This window comes from Anas acuta, chromosome 1 (genome assembly GCF_963932015.1).
Source record: "Anas acuta chromosome 1, bAnaAcu1.1, whole genome shotgun sequence".
Classification (NCBI taxonomy): Eukaryota; Metazoa; Chordata; class Aves; order Anseriformes; family Anatidae; genus Anas; species Anas acuta.
Genome location: NC_088979.1, coordinates 156,001,240 through 156,020,958, shown reverse-complemented (window position 1 = coordinate 156,020,958; position 19,719 = coordinate 156,001,240). Strand labels below are relative to the sequence as shown.

Sequence of the window (19,719 nt, the reverse complement as noted above, 5' to 3'; positions counted from 1 at the left end):
CCATCAAAGATGGGGAGATCGGGTTGTGCTGCCCAGAATGCCACTTTACTCTTTTCCACTTTTTTTGAAACTGAACCAATGAAAACAAACAAACAAACAAAAAAAAAATCACTTTTTGTCTAACAGAACGAATAAACAGAGCAAAGTTGTTGCATGTACAATATATGGAGACTCTGTGGGACTCAGAAGGATCACAGATGAAGCAGCACAGGGGATCTTGAGAGTCATGAAAGGGGACCTGCCAGTGGCATTATTCTGTAGAAGCCCTCCTTATAGGATGAAGTAGCCCTCTTGTCATAGGATCTGGTATGCACCCAGGCTAAGCTGCAAATGACTATTCAGGAGACAGATCTCTTAGCTTCCCTGAGTCTTGCTGAGATGTAATGTCACTGCAAGAATTGTTCTTATAGGCATTAGCAGTGTCATGAAAGATTTAAACAGCACAGAGTAAATAATGCTGCACATCAATAGTATGGCATAAGCACAAAAATTCACCACAGAGTTTAATAAAACAAGTTTCATGCAGCCAGCTCCTCTGGTGGTCAGTATTAGATCTTTCAGGTTTGTATGAATCTTGCCCAGTGCACTTCCTTAAAGAAGAAAAAGTCTAAAAACTAGGTAACAAGGTGATTTTGCATCAGAATCTGCACAAGCTTATATGTATTTTTATTTCTTATTAAAAAAAAAAAAAAGTAATAGAAGAGTACATAAGAATATTCCAGAGTATATACAAGTATACAAAACTATTGCTGTAAAACTGATAGTTTGACCTAAAAGCTTCTTTAGTATTTTTTTTCTGCCTCAAGGCAAGATTTACTTCATTTTTCAAGATTGCCACACTTCACATTTCACATCCAACCAAACAAATAATATCCGGTTAAAAAAAAAAAAAAAAAAAAAAAGGAAGATCACACAACACTCTCAAGCCCAAGTACATGATCTGCTTTTTATCCTTTGCCATGTGTTTCCTCCACACTGCAGGATAAGTTTATAGCAAGCCTTTAAACCCCAGATAAAAAATCTCAAGATAGACAATTAGAGGCCTCTACCATTGGTGGTACTGTATAATAAAATTAATCCTTATATACCACAACAAAAAGGTTATACTCAGAAATGAAAGTCTCAACCCTCTAATGGCCCCATCACTAACAATGATAAGTCATAAATATATCAAATGTGTGCATTTAAAAAACAACATTCTCATAAATGTTTGAGATCAGGTTGGACTTTTTTTGGGGAAAAAATTGTTATTTTAGACACTCGGGATGCTGGAAACACCTGTCTAAAAACTGCTATAAGAATTTACTTTTTTTTTTTTTTTTTTTTTTTTTTTCCCCAAACCAGCCTAATCTTAAGGTCATTGGGTCTATGGGATCTGTTGTTGTCACTAAATCTATTTGGGCTTAAGGCACGAGTGGATTCATAAAAGCCTGTCCATTTGTAATATGCAAAATATAAGACTTCTAGGCTTAAAATACACCAATCCATCTTCAAAACATCATCTTCACAACAGCATATGCTTGCATTCCTAACTATTTTGTTTTTACACGTATTTTTCAATTTCACGTATTTTGAGTCTTGTAAAACTACGTTTTAAAAGGAACATTTATAATGTATGTGTTTCCTTTTTGTCTCCACTTTCAGTCCCCAGGAGTCAGTAAGGCCAGACTTTTCTCCTTGCTTTACATATGGTTGGCAGAAAATGAAGCATTTTTCACTGTGATGAAAAATCTCTGTATATAACCTGTCACCCTAAGGAAGAGGCACATCCTGTTTAATAAGAATTTCCTCCAAGTGATCCAAGAAGAGTCCATTCAGAATCTGCATGTGACCAAAAAAAAAGAGTAGGGGAATGATTTGATTATGTTATGTTGTAATAACAATGAAAAAAAAAAAAACAACAAATACAGCATGTGTGTAAGCTTACAAAGCTTGTAGATTTTGCTTCTCCGTACCGCTTAACAAAGACAATGCAGATACAAAAGAATTCTTTATTTATTATAGGAAAAATGAAATGTAATGAATTTTACTGGCACTAAATTTTTGTCCTGGATTTGCAGGGTGACATAAGATGTTTATTAACAGTAATATGAAAAAGTGTCACAACTTTTAAATTCAGGAAACTACTAAAGATTATCTAAGATTATCAGATTATTCATCAGACTTTCTTGGCACTTGTGGATACACTGGGGGCATTAGAAACCTATGTGAATTCAAGAAATGATTGGATACATCCACTTCATGAGCCAGAAAAATCTACATTTAGTAACAAACCGGTCTTGTTGGATTTTTATTTAATGAAGTCTCTGCACAGTAGATTTCCTCAGGTTAGGAAAGTATTGTGGGGTAATACCTCTGCACACAAGTCATTTGTTCTTATATTCTCAACTGCACATACACTATGGGCCATTGATGGGAACCAGTTACTTGTCTTTCAATCAGTACCATTGTGACCTGATGTCACAGTGCTCTTCATTCCTATAAAAGCATTAGTCAAACCCAGTTCTCAAAACCCAACTGAACAAACCAACCTATCATATTTGCCATGGTCTGAAGACACAAGGGAACAAAATGCCTAAAAAAGGAATCATTTAAAAATTTCCCAGATCATGGAAGCTGGTGAACCATGCTACATAAAAAGGCAAATTAATTTACTTTTCCCTTAAAGATCCAAATAACCTCAAACGTGAAGAACTCATTTCCCAACTCTGAATTTGGGGGGCTGTGTTTGCCAGCTGAACACCTGAAAAAAATAATTATTTCCCCTACTCATTTTACATCCAGTCTCAGAAGCCTGTTGGAAGGAGAAAATTCTTTCCCACCATTGGAAGGATTGCATGTGAGTGGAAATGTATTCAAAGCCACATGAAAATGTTCATCCTCTGCTTGCCCAGGCTGAAGATTCCATGCAGAAGGAACATCTGTTTGATCCTGTTAAATCATCTTTTCAAAACACAGCAAAGTTTCACATAGCAACTGGCAAATAAATGGGAAAATATAGAAAAACAGAGCTGATGCCTTTTATAAACATTCACAGAACAGCAAAGTTAAGGGAGCTGTTGTTAGTCCAGGAAGCAGACAACACCACTGAGTTTACCCTTTATTCTTTAAAATACATTTTAAACTCCTGTTTAAGAAGGCATACAGCAAGTAACTCCTCAAAGCTAAGTGGACTTGGTTCTCTGGCAAATAGAGAGATTTACTCTGCCTTTTCTTTCTTTTGTTTTCTCATATCCAGAGCTATGGTTTCTGAGATTTCTGCCAACTCAGCAAAGATGCAGTGAGTTGCTGATTCTGTTCCATCTTAGTTCTCATCTGCAACATGAGTGTGAGTCATCAGATGGTGCCCTTACAGACAGACTTTGGAGACCTACTGGACTGATTTTATAAGCATTTAGATTGCAAGGAAAATATATAGTGACCAATGCCTTTTTCTGGAGGTAATGACTGTTTGGAATGAGATTTTTCTGTTGGGGTAGGTATACCATTAAACAGAATGTGGAAGAAACTTTCTGGTGTGCACCTGACAGAGATGGTAGATTTGGAACTGAGGAGAAAAAGTCTTCATTATATTTGCAGGGACACATTGCCTTGTTGCTATTTTGTTCTGAGTTACCTTTCAGAAATATGCGAAGAGCTGCAAGAAAAGGTTGGGTCACTGTGATCTGATACATCGCAAAATATAATCTCAACATTTGTTAACATTTGTTCTGAAAGTTTATCAGAGATACTGAAAACAAAGCCAAAATAAGAATTGGGCCTGGCAAGAACATAAACTTTTGCATTCAGAAAGGTTACACAGTATAATACATTTTGTAATTTCCAGGTGACATATTCTTTATTTATTTATTTATTAATTTATTCCCCTCTGCCCTCTGAAAGCTTCTCAGCCATTTGAAATGTTTCTTCTATTCATTTTTTTCTGCTTTCAGAAACTAATGCTGTGCATATTGCTCAAACACACTCAATGGGACAAGTACCACATTAATAGAAGACAAGCACTTTGCAAGAAATGGCTTTCCAGTGCTCTTTGCAGTCTGCACCCATTTCTCTAATTCAATGACCCACTAATTAAAAAAAATTAAGCAGAAATGGAAGGATACAAAACAGTATATTTAGATTCATTTATAAGTAGCAAGATGGCCCTTGGGATTCTGATTCATGACTGAGTTCCTATGTGTAATGGTGTTGCAAAAAATAAATAATCTTTGGCCTGTCTGAGTCTGCTAAGGGGAGTCTTATTTTTATTTAGGCAGAGGATGTTTTGCAATTAAAAACAATTACTCTAGGATGGGGAAAGTACTTCTCCCTCGAGGACAGTCAGGCTGCAGGCTAACGTATGCCTCTATTGAGAGACTCCTTGCTGCCTGCTGCTGAGAGTACTTAGGTATAGATGAAGAGAGAAAAAGAGAGAAGAGTCTGGTATGTGGCTAAAACCTGAATATGTTGCATGGAATTGATTTTATGGGCCACTGGAACAGCAGTTCTGCAGTTAATATAGTTACTCATATAGTATTTGTCTAGAGCTGTGTGGAAAAAGTTAAAGTCATTGCACAAACAATTTCAGCACTTTGACTCTTGGTTCTTATCTGCTGTGGAATGGGGACTACAAAGTGCCAAAATCATTTCTGATGGCAAGAGGAGCTCCAGTCCCATAACAGACTGGTGGATCTTGGGAGCTTTTTGCTGCCAAGGAGCTGCGAGACTGGAAGGAGTAGAAAACCATACACATTCTTGATGGAAACCTATGTGTTTTGAAATCCATCTCTGTTCTGTTCCAAACTTTGATGAAACTGGACATACTCTACAGAACATTTCGGTTTAACAGAAGCTGCTAATGTTGACAAATTGTGGCATCTTTTGGATCAGCAGAAGATCTATTTGAAATAGAAATAAAGATATTGAATTTAATTATTACAGCTATGGAATCAGATTACTTTGCTTTCAAGTCACTGTACAACAATTTGACTCATTTTTTGAATAACCTGGTAAGATACAAGTGACTACTTGGCTAAATTTTTGGTCACCGATTTTTCATCAGATATAGGTCTAGCTGTATTTCCCTTCCCACCCTTCTCCCTATACCCACAGGCTGTATCCCATTATGCCATGTCATGTTGGGTTACCTCCCATTTTAACAATACATGCCATGATGTGACACCCCATAATTCACAGAGACAGAAACAAAGTACTCTAAACAGTAGAGTGATTGTGCTGCCGTAATATCTGGGGCATCTGTGGAGTGCTTGATGATGGCACAAGTTTTTAGGTTTCTGAATAAAAGTTGGATAGCTCAGCAGATTTGCAATGTTTAATAGACTATAATGCAAGGGTAATCAGTACATTAAAGAACCTGTTGCCTGGAATCTCAGCAGCCCATGAAGCAGAAAGTAATCAGCTCAGCCTTCTCCAGTAAGTGTCACTGCAGCTTCTACATGTGGCTTCACAGTGCCTGAATGGGTTCAAAGTGGAAGAGAGAAGTAGAGAAGAAATGTCATTCAACCCATAACATCCTGGTTCTTATAGGAGTTGTTAATGCACGTATTTGGAAATGTCTTGTTGAACAGCTCATTGATGACTGAGCTATTTGTGCTTTAAGTGGGCTAGTGTATGAAACGTGCTCATTCTGTAGATTCATATGAGTGATTATTCACCCTCTTTGTTGTGGTCAGGCTTCCAAGGAGGATATGACTCCCCCTGTGCTGTCCAGACTTATAATCCTAAAACAACATCTGTTCCACAAGATTCGCAAACTGAGGTTTAGATAGCATGCAACAAATTAATAACAAGTTACTCAGTGCAGTACAAAGTAACAGGTTAGTGTGGTTTCTATAGCCAGTAGTCCACACCAGCACAATCCTATTAAAAACTGATTTCTTGTAGATGAGTTTGATGTTTCTAAGACTCAACTTTATGCTGTATATTGAAAGCAGAGATTTTCTTCCACATGAGTTGTGTACACAGCCTAAGTTGCTTCAGAAAGGACAAGAGCAGCCCTTTGTGAAGAAGAAAATAACTGAATATGTTTCAGTTACGACAGGCTCCTTCCAACTTGTGTAAAAATCCAGATTTGCATGAATTTAACTTGTCTGCAACTCCTCCTCAGCCATCCATGTTACAAAGAACACAAAGCCTGAACAGACAGAGTAGGGCACTGCTGGGATTTCAGGAAGGTGAAAAAAGGCAAGTAAATATGAAGCAGAAAAAGACATGGTGATGGCAGAGGTCACTGCACTGGCCAAACACTACCTGCCAAACAGAGTTAGTGAAATCATAGGCTGTAGGTTTGGTCCCTAGTGCTGATGCAGGCAAATGCTCCTTTGACTCATTTCCTCATCTGAAAAATTAAGATAATCATAACATTTAAAATTATTTCTCATCTATAGTTCTGAGGTCTTTTAGGAGGACCTAAACCTTGTCCAGACAAGACAAGAAGCTGGACTGCCTACCCCAGGCAATCCAGACTCACTTAAGGTTCTGCACTGAACAACAGAGATGATTATTTTGTTTATATTGATGATAATAATTGTCTTAGTGTTAAGTAACACTGAGAGTTGATTGTGTCTCCACTGTTTCCATTGTTCTGCCCTGAGCACAGACAGCACATTAGCATTAAAACTCCTTGATTAGGTAGGTATGTAAAAACAGTACAACAAAACAAATTTAGGTTAATATTTATCTTACAAATATTGTTTAATAATGAAGAAGTCATAATCCATCCTCTAATTGTTGTTCTGTAGCCAACTATGTAGAGAAGTGGCCAGGTTGGATGCAAGTATTGGACAGAAAAGGAGTTATTGTTTTTACTGGAATGTTAATTTATCACTATGAATAACACAATATTATTACTGAATTAAACATATAACTAGATATGGCGTGCATCAGAATCTTCCTCTGAGTTTTGGACAAGCACTTAATGATCAAGCATAATAGATTTTAATGGCTGTAATGATAGAGTATGATGAGTTGTCTACTTGAGCAACCAGAGTGCAGAGAAATTTATAGAAAGTATGTCAAGTTATAGATCTTTAGTCCAAATGAGTCTAGCAGAATCCCATGTCATGTGTAAAGTGAAAATGAAACATTTACAGCACTAGCATGCATATTTCATTTATTTGGTAGAAATTTGACTCAAAACTTGTAAGAACAGAGAAACAAAGTACCACAACAGAAAAAAATATTTCAGGTTTTGGGGTGTTTTATCCTTTTCTGCATTTTCCAGACACTCCAGAAAATTTATCATTTAGTGGAAAATTTACTTTTCCTTAAAAATAATTCTCAGCAATATACGAGTAAATCCATAACTTGGTAGTACCCTGTCTGCAAATGTACTTTTCTTTCATGCAAACTCCTAAGATAGCTAACTGGAAAATTGACCATATGGTGTCCTGAACATGGTAAATTTTTAAAATTAAAACACTTCGGAACTTAAATGACAACAGAAAATGACAAACAAACAAACAAACAGAAAAAAAAAAAACACCAACAAACAAAAACAAAGCAAAACAAACAAACAAAAAAAGAAAAAAGTGGGAAATATAACTGCTTTTCTGGTGCAATATCTTATATACATCAAAAGTAAAGAAACAAAAATTCAAAGAAAATAATTTTATTTTCCTTGAAAATCTGTTTAAAAAGAAGAAAAACCATTTAACAGCTATTTTTAAAGTAATGCCATTACCAAGGCTTTCAAAATACAGCAGAGTGTTTCAAAACATTATTCTTTAACAAGATTATGTACCTTTTCATAAGGGTGTCCTTTGATGAGCTATGAAAGAGAACAATAATGGAAGATAAACTGAAGCTCCTTCTGTAAGAACAAAAATTAAAAAAAAAAAAAGGCAAAGCAGAAAAATAAAATCATCTGCCAACTTCAAAAGAATTTCAAAGCATGAAATTCCTTAAGCTTGAAACATAATTTAATGACTTATGTTTAGGGATACAGTGCAGAGCTTTGAAATCTTGAAAAAACAGGAAAAAATGACTTCTCTTTTTATGACTAATGAAAATATGTCCACAAAGAGTTTCTAATTGTGATACCCCAGATGTCTGGGATGTACAAACATGTCACACCCAGCAATATTTTTAACTTTCAGTTCCTTTTTTCCTGTGGATTTACATGAAATAAAACAATGTTTAAGGCCAGCTTTCTCAACTGGAACTTGTTCAGCTCAGAAGTCTATTTAGAAATGAGGAAAAAAAATATTTTCTCCTCCCAAAATGAGGAGTAGGCACCCATGCTGCATAATCATTTTCTTCACAAGTGTGTCTGTACTCTAGATTTTGTTAGTTGTGTCAGTTGCAATGAGCTGTGTATTTATTGATATTTACTTATGCTGATCTTGTTATTCCACTATAGGCAGAAATTACCTGTTACCAGAAGACTAAACAATCTTCTATGCAGTGTCACACAGTGTTTTCGTTTCATGTAAACTTATTCTGTCTCTCCCCTCTACGTGTGTGTGTGCATGTGTGTGTGTAATAAAATGGTTAGTTTAGACTAAGTGCCTTCCTTTTATTTGTATAAAGTTGGATGAGGCCAATCCAATATTCTATGATTTTACAGAAATCAAACAAATGTTATTGCCCAATCTGCAGCTCTGGCCAGATCTTAATATTTCATAGCTCCTTAAAAACACACAGGTCAAATGTTCTTCCTTGGTCTGTGATTTTCTGTATTTTTTTTTCCCTGTCCACTGCTGAAATTAGCAAAAAAATAATAATAATAAAAAATAAAATTAAAAAATAAAAAATGCTGATAACAAAAGACTGAATCCTGGTGCTTCAGGTTTTATGAGGCTAGAAGGAGCTGACAGCCTTCCTCAAGGAGTCCAGGTGAATGTTAAAATGGGAATGTTGTTAAAGTAGCATGAATGTAAAAGGAGCTGAAGTCTTGCTTGTCAGTACAAGCCTCCTCTTATGGATGGATGAAGTCAGAAAATTTCTGGGGTATACTCTGGGTCAAACAAAATGTTGCAGCCATTTGCTACTGATATTGCTGTCTGGCTCTCTGTACAGCACCCTGTACACATACAGGTAACACTGTTTCTTTAAAAATAATGGTAAAGCTTGAAATAGGAACTCTTTAGCTTAACGTGTTTGCTGAACAAACACTGAAAGGCACTGGGGAGGTAAAGCATTGTTGCATGCTGAAGGGAAGTACGGCATTACTTATGAATGACTGCATGCATGGCTGCCTGACTCAATGAATGAATCATCCAGAATAAGGCTGTGAAGCTCTAACTAGCACAGAAACCTCTCAGATACTAATTTATAAAGCTTATTCATAAATATTGTATATTCTACAAGGCAAGGAAGGAAGCACAGTCAGACCTGGTTAATGTATTTTATTATTATTATTATTATTATTATTTTATTATTATTATTTTTTTTCCCCAGGGCTGAGTGCTTTGCCTCATTGCAGTGCCCTGTGAGATCACTTGTGGGCACACAGTCCTTCCAGCAGCGCAAGCATTTCAAGCCAGGCTAGGATTTGCTGACCTGATGGGCTGCTTCACATACACATTTATCAGAAATAGCAGTGCCATTGAGGAAATACTATACTACAAACTCTCTCTTATAGTACAACCTTTTGAAATCCAGGGATATTTCTAATCATTTAAATATTTCTATGTTGGCTTCCATTTTTAAACAAAACTCAGCAGACCCTAACAGGCCAACATTTGTAAGGTTTTTCTAGCATGGCAAACATCTCATGTCAGACTATCTGAAACATTGCCAATATTGACAATATCAGTTGATGTTCCACTTGGAGTCTTGGAAAATTTCCTAGGAAAGCTTTCAAATGATGAAATATTTTCTGCTCTGAGGGACAGTGTCTATGCCCTGACTAGTTTAACTCCATAAATGCAAATTCCATTTTGCAGAACCAAAATTTTCACAATTTGATTTTGATTTTGGAAAAGTATCAACAAACATCATACTTTGCACTCTTTAGTCTCTGCTTGAAAAGTGGTTTTGCTGCTTTTTCAAATTGGCACAGCTTACTACACCATGATGATCAAAAGTCATCCTATTTCTCCAGTAAAAAGAAGCTTGCATTAGCAGCACACTATGCTGAAAATCCATTCAAATACTTTGAAAATTCTAAATGCTCCAAAATCTTTTAGGATTTTCAGTTTGATTTCCAGCTTTGTGAGTGGAAATTGATTCGTACTGATGAGCTTTGATGTACAGAGAAATGAAGATATTTTATTTCAGGATACCACTGTAAAAACAAACATAGAAATCAAATTAAAAGAGACTACAAAAATATCACTGCTGTGTAAGTCAGATGATAGTTAACTAAGAAACACTATAGTTCTTTGGGCTTTGAGCCCAACAAGAGAGTTAGATATAATACAGCTGTGTTTTGTGAAGCATGTCACACACAGACTGTATTCTGAAATCGAATGATAGAACAGTACAAAACATATAACATGAATTGCAGGAAACAGTGTACAGATTCTGGCAAACAAAATTAGAATGAACTTTTAAGGTTAATAGTGAAAGTTACATTCACAAAAACAATCCAGCTAACATTTTATTTTATTTTATTATTTTATTTTATTTTTCAGTGAGTGTTTAAGATGGAAGTATTCTGCTCCAAACAAAATAAACAGAGGCTTAAGGTGAGATGAAAGAATGTATGGGTAACAGGGAAAGCAGGCAGGCAGGCAGGCATACTGTAGATCCCCTTGTGCAACTACTCAGCATGCTCTGAAAAATTGCCATTAAAGAACTTTGTAGTGGGATCAGCAGTAGCTCAGTTATTTTTCAAGCCCAGGGACATCTAAATTCATGTGGACAGACTTTGCAGGAGATCACTGCTGAGGCCACAAGCAGTGCTGCCACACACCAATGATGCACAGATGGACACCAAATTGGTCACAGCCTTACAAATTCTTGCAGAAGACCTTGTGTAGTGCTGCTACGAACAGGACTCGGACAGGTCAGAGGCAGCATTCAGGTCAAAGAAGTCCCTCCCCTTGAGTGCCACCTCTGCTTATACTGACCCTCTCTGTCGACCAGCTAGGGTTTGTGTTGCAGGATGGGTCTGGTTATACATCTTCCTTCCAGAGATAAGTTACTCCCATGCTAGGACACCTTCTGCATGATCCTGTTTACCTGTAGGACAGAGGGATCAGTCACTAAATACACAGGTATTCACCACAGTATTTTCTATACAGCCATGGCCAAGGCTCCTCATTAGTCCTCTAGGCACACAGCTGCTAACATCTAGCATGGATTTTGAGTATCTTGTTAGTAATACAGGTTGGCATTTCCCTGGACACAACATCTGACATTTGCTTCTTGTAATCAGGCAGGACTGCTTTTGCAGAACAGGAGAGGTTGTGAGCCACATGCTGCTTATTTCAGAACCCCAGAGGACAGAGAAATGCTCACAGATGGGAGGCAGCAACAGCTTCTCAGTGTGCCTTTGCAGATGCATTTCACAGAATATGCTGGCCTTGGTAGTTCTTGATAATTAACTTCTCCCACAGATGGGGGACCACAGTGCCAGTGGCAACACTATTGTGTCACTGCCAGATGTGCAGTGCAGCCCCATCACAGGGCTTGTTATAGTGCAACAATTCAAGAGTTAAATGCTAAAAAGCTGCAGAGATCCCTTTGTTGTTGTCCATTCTCTCTTTCTCTGTTAGCTCTGGATGTAGAAATTTCATTCTATTGCAACCCTCCCTTCTGCAGCTGGTCACGCTTTTCTCTAGGGACAAGGCTAGAGACCTGCACAGGGTTTCAGAATATCCTTCAGCTCATGAACACTGAACTACCTTAAAAGATCTGTGGAAATGCAAGCACAAAATGTAATGGTAGCATCTAGTGCAGATGCTTAAAGACAGCTCTGCAAAGGAGGCCTCCAGTGCATGAACTCCTTGCACAGATATGACTTGATGGTTGGCTGCACTTGCAAAACCTCCTGTTGGGGCAACATCTGAACTGCCAGCACCTCCTGTTTCCCTGACCCCTTTGCAAGTTGCATTGCTTTCCTGACCCGCCTTCCCTTCACAGCAGCTGCTTCAGCCCACATGCAGCTTTTAGGACTCTGCTGAATTATGTCCCCTCTGATGGCAAGATGTTCATCCTCCTCCTCCTATTCTCTTGGGGTTGTAGTGCCTGCCAATGGGGTGCAGAAGGGTGACAATGTCCTGCTCACTTGCAGAACTGGGTGCCTGTAAGGAGAGAGCTGCAGTAGGGATCTGAGATCAAGCACCCTGAAATGCATCAGAAAAGTTGTTGCTGTAATGTAACCTGCTGTGTTATTCAGATCTAAAGGTAATCTCACTCTCCTGTTCTTCCCTCAGGTTAAAAACCTGTACAAAATGCAAATGAGAAATCCAGATCTACACACTTCCACATTCCTGTGCGCTTCTAGGGTCTGGGCTTTAGGTCTGATCCACTTCCCAAACTGGGGTAACATTGGGAAACACGACTCTGCATCACCAGGCTGACCTTCACCCCCTTTCCCTTCAAACCAACACAGCAGAGTGACAGGCAGCTTCTGCACAGATGCTCCTGATTCTCAGTGTGGAGATGTTTCTGGCCTTGATTATTTTAGAAACCAAGTTTCCAGGTCAGGTCTTGAATGTTGTTTGAGCGTATGGTTTTGAATTTGCTGCTTTTCCTCTTGCTTTCTCTGACAGATCACATAGAGCGAAACTGAATGCCTAAAAATAATACAGGAATCAGGTTTTGTATTTTCATTTTTGTTTAATTCCCTCAATTCAATTTCTTGGTTCTGTTTTTCTCTGACAGTAACTAAGTGAAGAGTTCTTTCAGAGGAAGTCAGTCCTTTTAAAAAAATATCCACTTCTAAATAACTGAGTAGGGTGAGTCATGTAGCAGGAAAAAGTTAAGAATCATAAACACTGACTCTCGTAATACATTGCTTCTATTAGTAGCAATTTCTTTATGACCTTAAGACTTCCGTAGCAGCATAAATATTTTAAATGGTTGAAGCAATTCGAATAATCTTAGTTTGCTCAGGCATTAAAAATGCAGCAGTGAAGGAAGCAAAGCTTGCTAACAACATTCAGGCTTAGAGTTATAGTCACAGCCGTGACCGTGTCACTACACGGTCATAACTTTCTAAGTGAATTTACAACACAGCAGTCACCTGTTGGCCAAACCACACAGAACAGAAGCTGAGACCTCCAGAACCAAAATCATAAGCCATCAAAACCTACAGCCTTAAAGAGCTGTAGATACTGGAAGTGCATCTTACCTCTGTGGATTAAGTGTTTCATGCAAGGGTTGCAGCAGCACACAGCCATTCCTCAAAGACGAGTTGCAAGACTGTTATAAATCCATGGCAGGGGAGTTGGAACTAGATGATCTTTAAGATCCCTTTCAACCCAAGCTATTCTTTGAAATCCTTCAGAGGTAATACTTATTGCTGCCATAGTGACTGTTTGGTAAGCACTTTGTGCCAAAATAAGGGGGTAGAGAAATGTTGTCTATGCTTGCAATGCTTAAAATAAAATAAAATAACTAAAATAAAATAAAATAAAATATGGCTGCACTAGTAGAACCCCTGTGGGGCAAATTAAGTCAAAATAATTTCAAGTAAAAATAATTGGAACTCAAAATAATTGTTTTGTTGGGGGTAGGGGTTAGTTCAAAGGCTTTAAAATAGTGTGTGGACTGGCCTGCAGACTATCAGAGTGGTGTTTTCATAACATGAAACTAAAACTATATGTTACATGTGGGTGTAAGAGACAGAAGGGTTTGAGGCTTTCATGTACCAAACTTTAAAATCCAAAAATAAACATGGCCCTACTTAAGAACATGCAAGTTTTCTTCCTGATTGCCTTGCTTTCTGTTTAATGTTTCTTTTATATCTTATTTGAATGTGATGCTTTGAGGGTAGGAACACCTGGCAGCTGTGGTTATTATTGCAAATTGACTAACAAACAGTGCTAAAAGTGATGATCTTGTTTGCAGGTTATACATGGAAGAAACTCTTTAAATCTAGATCTATTGTGGATTGGCCACATGACCTAGACCTTGCTTGTGTAGCTCATCTCATATTTTCTCCTGAGCACTGACCAGGATGGGGACACTCAGAGGAAGGTGAAAACACCCATTTTGAATGTCCTGTATGCCACATCTTTGTGACTTGCATGCCATGGTTTTGTGAGGAATGACACAATGTCTGCTGTGGTGATTGTGCAGGCCCATACTCAATATTTTCTGAGAAAAACTCATTAATTTAGGCACTATGGATATAATATTCCACAAAGATCTTTTAGCACAAGCAATAGTGGCAGGTCAAAGAACATTTTCATTAACAAAAGTGCATTTCACAATACATATGCTACTTGATATTTTCTTGTCCAAAAGAGAAATGATGCTCAAGCAACAAAGAAGCTGCCATTGCTCAGACTCACTGCAGACCTAGTCTAATGTTATTAAATTTATTCTAGTTTTCTAAATATTAAGAAAATTATTTTAATAACTCACCTACCCTTTTCTTCAAGGTGTTGCTATGCAAAATTCTGCTAGGGGTATCATGAAGCATTTTATTTTCAACAGGAAGAACCCCCATTGTCTTTATTCTTTCTCATCTTATTTTAATACAATCTAATTGTTTTTTCTTTTGGTTAATGTTACATTATTTCCAATGTAAAACCATAATATCCTGGATTATTTCAGTTATATTCCCAGTCAATGTCATTGCTAGTCTCAGGACTGCCCTGAATAGAGGTTAACACATAAACTGTTTCTTCTTTTCTTTCACACATATCATGATCTGAACATTTTGTAGAACTGTTCACATGAATAAATAGTTGGCAAGGTGAATCACGGTTGAAAAATCTATCCCTAAAGCTTAACCAAGAGACATATCAGATCTGTTCTCTAAAGATAAATGAAAAATGTTATTATTTTATTAAGACAAATACTACTTTCGTCTATAGAATAAACAAGCTTCCCTTCAGTCCTGTCATATGATATTCACGCTGGAGTTCACTTGAACAAGAGTGCATTCATTTCATAATAAATAAACTTGTGGTTATACAACACCTTTGACCACTAAGTACTCTAAGGGCTGTGTTGGGCTCATTCCACAGTTAAGGGGAAAAAAATCACAAAAAAAATAGGTATGTGGTTAATAGTATAAGTAAACTGCAAACAGATCACAGATAGTCCTAGTCTACTAGCAAAAAGCCAGCTTTATCACATTTTTCCCCCTGTCATTTGCATGAAGCAAATACACACTATCATTACATTGACATGGAAGCTGAATTGCAACACATAACTGACCAAGTCACAGAAACCATCATTGCTAGAGCTGGCTTTTAAACTCAGGAGCTCTTGTCCTCCAGTACTTTGTTTAAAAACTTCCTTTCCTATGGTGACTGCATGAAAACAAACAATAGTTTTACTCAACTTTTGCTGCTGGAGACAGAAAAGGGAGGAATGTATTTATCAGGGTTTGAAAACGATTAAATTCCCATCAGCATATTGAAAATGGCTTAGAGCTCAGGGATCTCTTGGCCTGAATTTGTTTCTAAGAATCTACAGAACAAGTTTGTTCTTCTGCTTATTAAATTTATTGTTTGGGTGACTATAAACATGTTCATGGAAAACATAAGTAAGTTTTGAATGTCTTATGGTAGTACCATGAATAGTCATTCATCTGAAACTTCATCTGGGAAGCAAGTTCATCATTCATTGCTTCAGCATTGCAGTTGCACAACCAGATAGCACAAACAAAACCATAGAACCTAAATTCCATGTTACTTACCACTAACAGTACATAGTGAATAACACTGAAACGCTCCTCTGGCGGACAATCTGCAGAGTGGAATGTGTCCATCTGAACCATGCAAGTGAACCCCTATGACTACAGACAGACAGGGAGAGCTCATGAATGACTGTCAAACAGGCAAAAAATCCCTGACAGTCATTGAGAGAATGATTATTGATAAATTATGTGGTATTTTCAGCTTCTTCCTCTGCACATTTATTTTCTAGATGTAAGAAAACTCAGCCCTCATTCCTCATAAAATAGTTACGTTTTTGAAGCATTAAGGTTGTCAGGATAATTCAGGTCTAACAGCTCTGCAGCAGACTACAGATACAGTTGGATCAAACAGAATTTTAAAAGAGATTGCATTTAACATGTTTGAAGCTGAATCTTTCAAGGTACATTTAAAGTTATCTAGAAAGCCATAGACACCATTAAAATCTGTATTTGTAGGCTGGGTTTTATGTATGTGTACCTTTGAAGGTTAGACCATGGATGATAACACATTCAGCTCACTACATTCAAAATAAATTCCCTATACAGGTGGTTTTCTCATATGTCTGCTCAGGCTTAACTCACCTTAGCCACGTTTGCCACCACTTTAGACATCTTATAGTCATTTACACTATGATTGTGTGATTGAAAAGTATGATTGAAATATCACCTTATCATGTCCTAACCATTCCATATATTATCATTGCTCCAAAAATGAGGACTTAAAGGCCTAATCTCAGTGATATGTTCTTGTTCTGCATGTAAAACATGTTGATCTTGGGGGATTGAGTGCTGGGGCATTTATAAACCTAGAAGATTCAGAGTATGTCTGAATATATCTAATCCAAAATTCTACCTTCTAATTGAAGAGATTTCTAAAAATGTGTTTTCTTTTCTCTGGCACCAATATTTTACAAGCTTCTATTTTTTTGCATTTGTCAGCAGTATAATTCCTACACTGATTTGCAAATCTATAGTAACAATATTTCAAATGAAAGAAATATACCATTTTATTTCACTGTATTCAAAACCAAAGGGATCTGTGCTGATGTTAGCACTGGTGACTGTTTCAGGCATATCTGCAGAGGAAAACTTCCAAGCTTGACTTGTACTTTCTTTTCTACAATAGAAATTTTTGCTATAATGTTCCAAAACTTGTTCCTTCCTCTCTTTACCTCTGCAACTGCAGTTTTGGTACTTTCTAAGTACCCTTAAACAATTAACAGGAAGAACCTTCTCTTTATTTGGATCTTTTTGTAGAGGTCTCTACCACTGGTAGTTCCTTGTGAAAAGATCTTAGAAATGGATGTCTCTTAGAACACACATTGTTATCACTAATAATCCTGATATTTCAGAGTCAGTTTTAACACAGTAATTAACCAAGATTCAGCCATCTGAATAAATGGTGCTGGTGAGCTTGTCTCTTGAACTAACGCTGCTCTGCTGTGTCCACACAAGGAAAAATAAAAAAAAAAAAAAAACAAAACTAGACTGTTTAATTTCTCTTTTGGCTCTGGAGATTTTCTAAATTTCTATTCTAATTAAGACAACCTCACTTTTTCTTTTCTAAAAATGGATCTTGTTCTGAACTTTTAGTTTGATCAAGTACTTCTTAGTCAATGGAAAACTTGTCATTTACTACAGTGCGATTTGATTTAGTCTTCATATCTCTTCACCTCCTGTACCACTGGAGTTCCTCAATTTTATCCTTTAAGCTCTTTTATTTATTATTGTTATTCTTCTTATTATTTTGAGAATATAGATTTGTTTTTATGCCAGTCAGCTCACTCATAATGAACCTCTTTTTCTCCCACTGGAAAAAAAGACAACTCAGCCTAGATCCTTGACTAGCTACTCAAAATCAATACCAGATTATACCTTACAACGTAGAACATGTGGACTTTGTGACATTGAGCTTGGGGGAGGAGGTACAATGAACAGTGCTTAAAAACAGGTGTGTTTGTGTTTTGGCAAGAAGTGTGTTGTTGTTCACCCTGAGGTGAAAGGGAAGGTATCAGAGAAGGAGGGGAAGTTTGGTCCCATATGGGAGGGAAAGGGGAAGTGGGAGAACTGAATTAAATGCAATCAGTAGCATTGTACAGCAGTTTATAACCTGAATCTAAGAAACACTGCAAGCATTCAGTTACTTGATTTGGCTGAGAGTCAGTAAAAGGGATGTTACTTAGAATTTTGAAGAATTTGGCAACAGAACAGCTACATGTGAATAATGTTGCAAGGGAGGATGTAGTGCTCAGACAAAGATTCATACAGATAATATTTGGCTCCAGACTTGCAAGATTTGAATATCTCCAATGCAAACACCAAAACACTAACAGGAAAGATTAAACACACCCAATGAATCTTTATTACATTATAAACATCGAGAAAAGCCTTCTAGCCAGCTGTGCTGCTCATCTGCTCCTAGGTACATGAGAAGGTGGAAATAAAACTGCTTTTCTTCCTCTCAAAAGATTCCACCTAAAATACTTCTTCTCTGAAAAAGTACTATTTACGCTATTTCTTTCCAGTTTCCAGTTTGGAGCTACTGCAAATTATTTACCACATCCCCATACAGTGCTGCAGACTCATTAGCCACTGACCCTGTTTTCCCATTGACCTATAGCTAGGCTCTCCCTCCAGGGCCCTGCTTCTGCAGCACTTGTGGACATGTGGTCTTACTGGGGCTCTGTAATATAAGGGAAATCAGTCTGCTGCAGTTTTAAGCTCCAAAAGTAGGGCTTTGGTGGTAGAATCCCCAAGGCATCTTAATGCCTTCTACAACCTCAACAAAGTGCACAGTGCATATGTCAAACTAATGTATCCTGTCTATGCAACAATAGTGAAACCACTGTGTTTCTCTCACTACTTAAGAAAAATATGGTAGAGCTTCAACTCCATGTTGGCTAAGTCAATTTTATCATGCCTCAATTCCCCAGAAAAAAATGGGGCCTGCTCTCTTTCTCTTATACATTGATATCTCTGTCAATTTATATTTTAAATGCTGAATTTATATGCTAGCAGTAGACAACATTGTGGTGCCCTGCTTCACAGAAGGGCATTGGAAACCTCCAAAGCAAATAGTAAGTGTCAGTAATGATACAGATCACATTTTCAAAGAAAATCACCATATTAACCTCAGAAAAGATGTAAACACCTTTGTAGATTCACAAAAGCAGATATTATATGTTGGTTTTCTGCAAATTGATGAAGGCAGGAGGATAAGAAAAACAATATGTTATGGTTAAGAAATCTTGAAATTTAGGTTTTGAGAAAGTATTTTTAGCATTTGTCTGTAATGATCCTGACGTGCTCAGTTATGGTAAATATGGTGAAGGTGTTGTACGTATCAGACCGACAATGACATCACAGTGAGATATGATACAGTGGCTGCCACCATTGCCTCAGGCTCTTGTCTGAGCCTGACTTTGCCTCCAAAACTCCTACACTTTTTTTCCTTCAGCCTTCCACAGATAGAGCAAGAAGGTGGGGGTTGGGGGCAGAATCTTAAACACAGTGTTTTGTAAATAATGATTAGATAGAGATAAGAGACTGGAAGAAGATGATTAGGAAGTCATGTTGTCCATGCTCTGCAAGCTAACAAAGATGAAAGAAAAAATGTCAGAATAGCTTAAAGAATAGTTTGTAAAACAGAAATATATGGCACCCCTCAAAAAAAAATACATTACAATACCAGTATTCCATTCCTGTATACTCACATTGTGGGTACTTCTTTTGCTTTCCTATGAGCAGGAAGAAGCTGGAGCCCCTTAGCAGTGCTACATTACCATGCTTTCTTGGGTAACCCATTAATTTATTTTTAATTTACACACTGGTGTTTTGGTGACATTTCCTTCATAGTTCCAGGTGAGGTGAAAGCAGGTATAGCACAGAGAGATCAGCCCCTTGGGATGAATGCTCTGAAGTCTGCTTTCATTCAGAAACAAGAGACAGGCTGA

General features: G+C 37.3%; 1 long non-coding RNA gene across 3 annotated transcripts; it reads right to left on the bottom strand.

The window, feature by feature from the left end:
* Positions 1 to 1,216: 1,216 nt before the first annotated feature.
* Positions 1,217 to 19,711, bottom strand: LOC137848588 (uncharacterized). 3 transcript variants are annotated; one of them, XR_011091439.1, is made up of 7 exons: positions 19,480 to 19,711; positions 15,767 to 15,865; positions 11,016 to 11,127; positions 7,742 to 10,228; positions 5,354 to 5,452; positions 4,729 to 4,877; positions 1,217 to 1,821 (listed from the first exon to the last, which is right to left on the bottom strand). It is a non-coding gene; the product is annotated as an uncharacterized lncRNA (long non-coding RNA). The 3 variants fall into 3 exon arrangements; XR_011091431.1 differs by lacking the exon at positions 1,217 to 1,821 and having other exon boundaries at positions 3,088 to 4,877; positions 5,344 to 5,452; XR_011091430.1 differs by lacking the exon at positions 1,217 to 1,821 and having other exon boundaries at positions 3,088 to 4,877.
* Between the last annotated feature and the right edge of the window lie 8 nt (positions 19,712 to 19,719).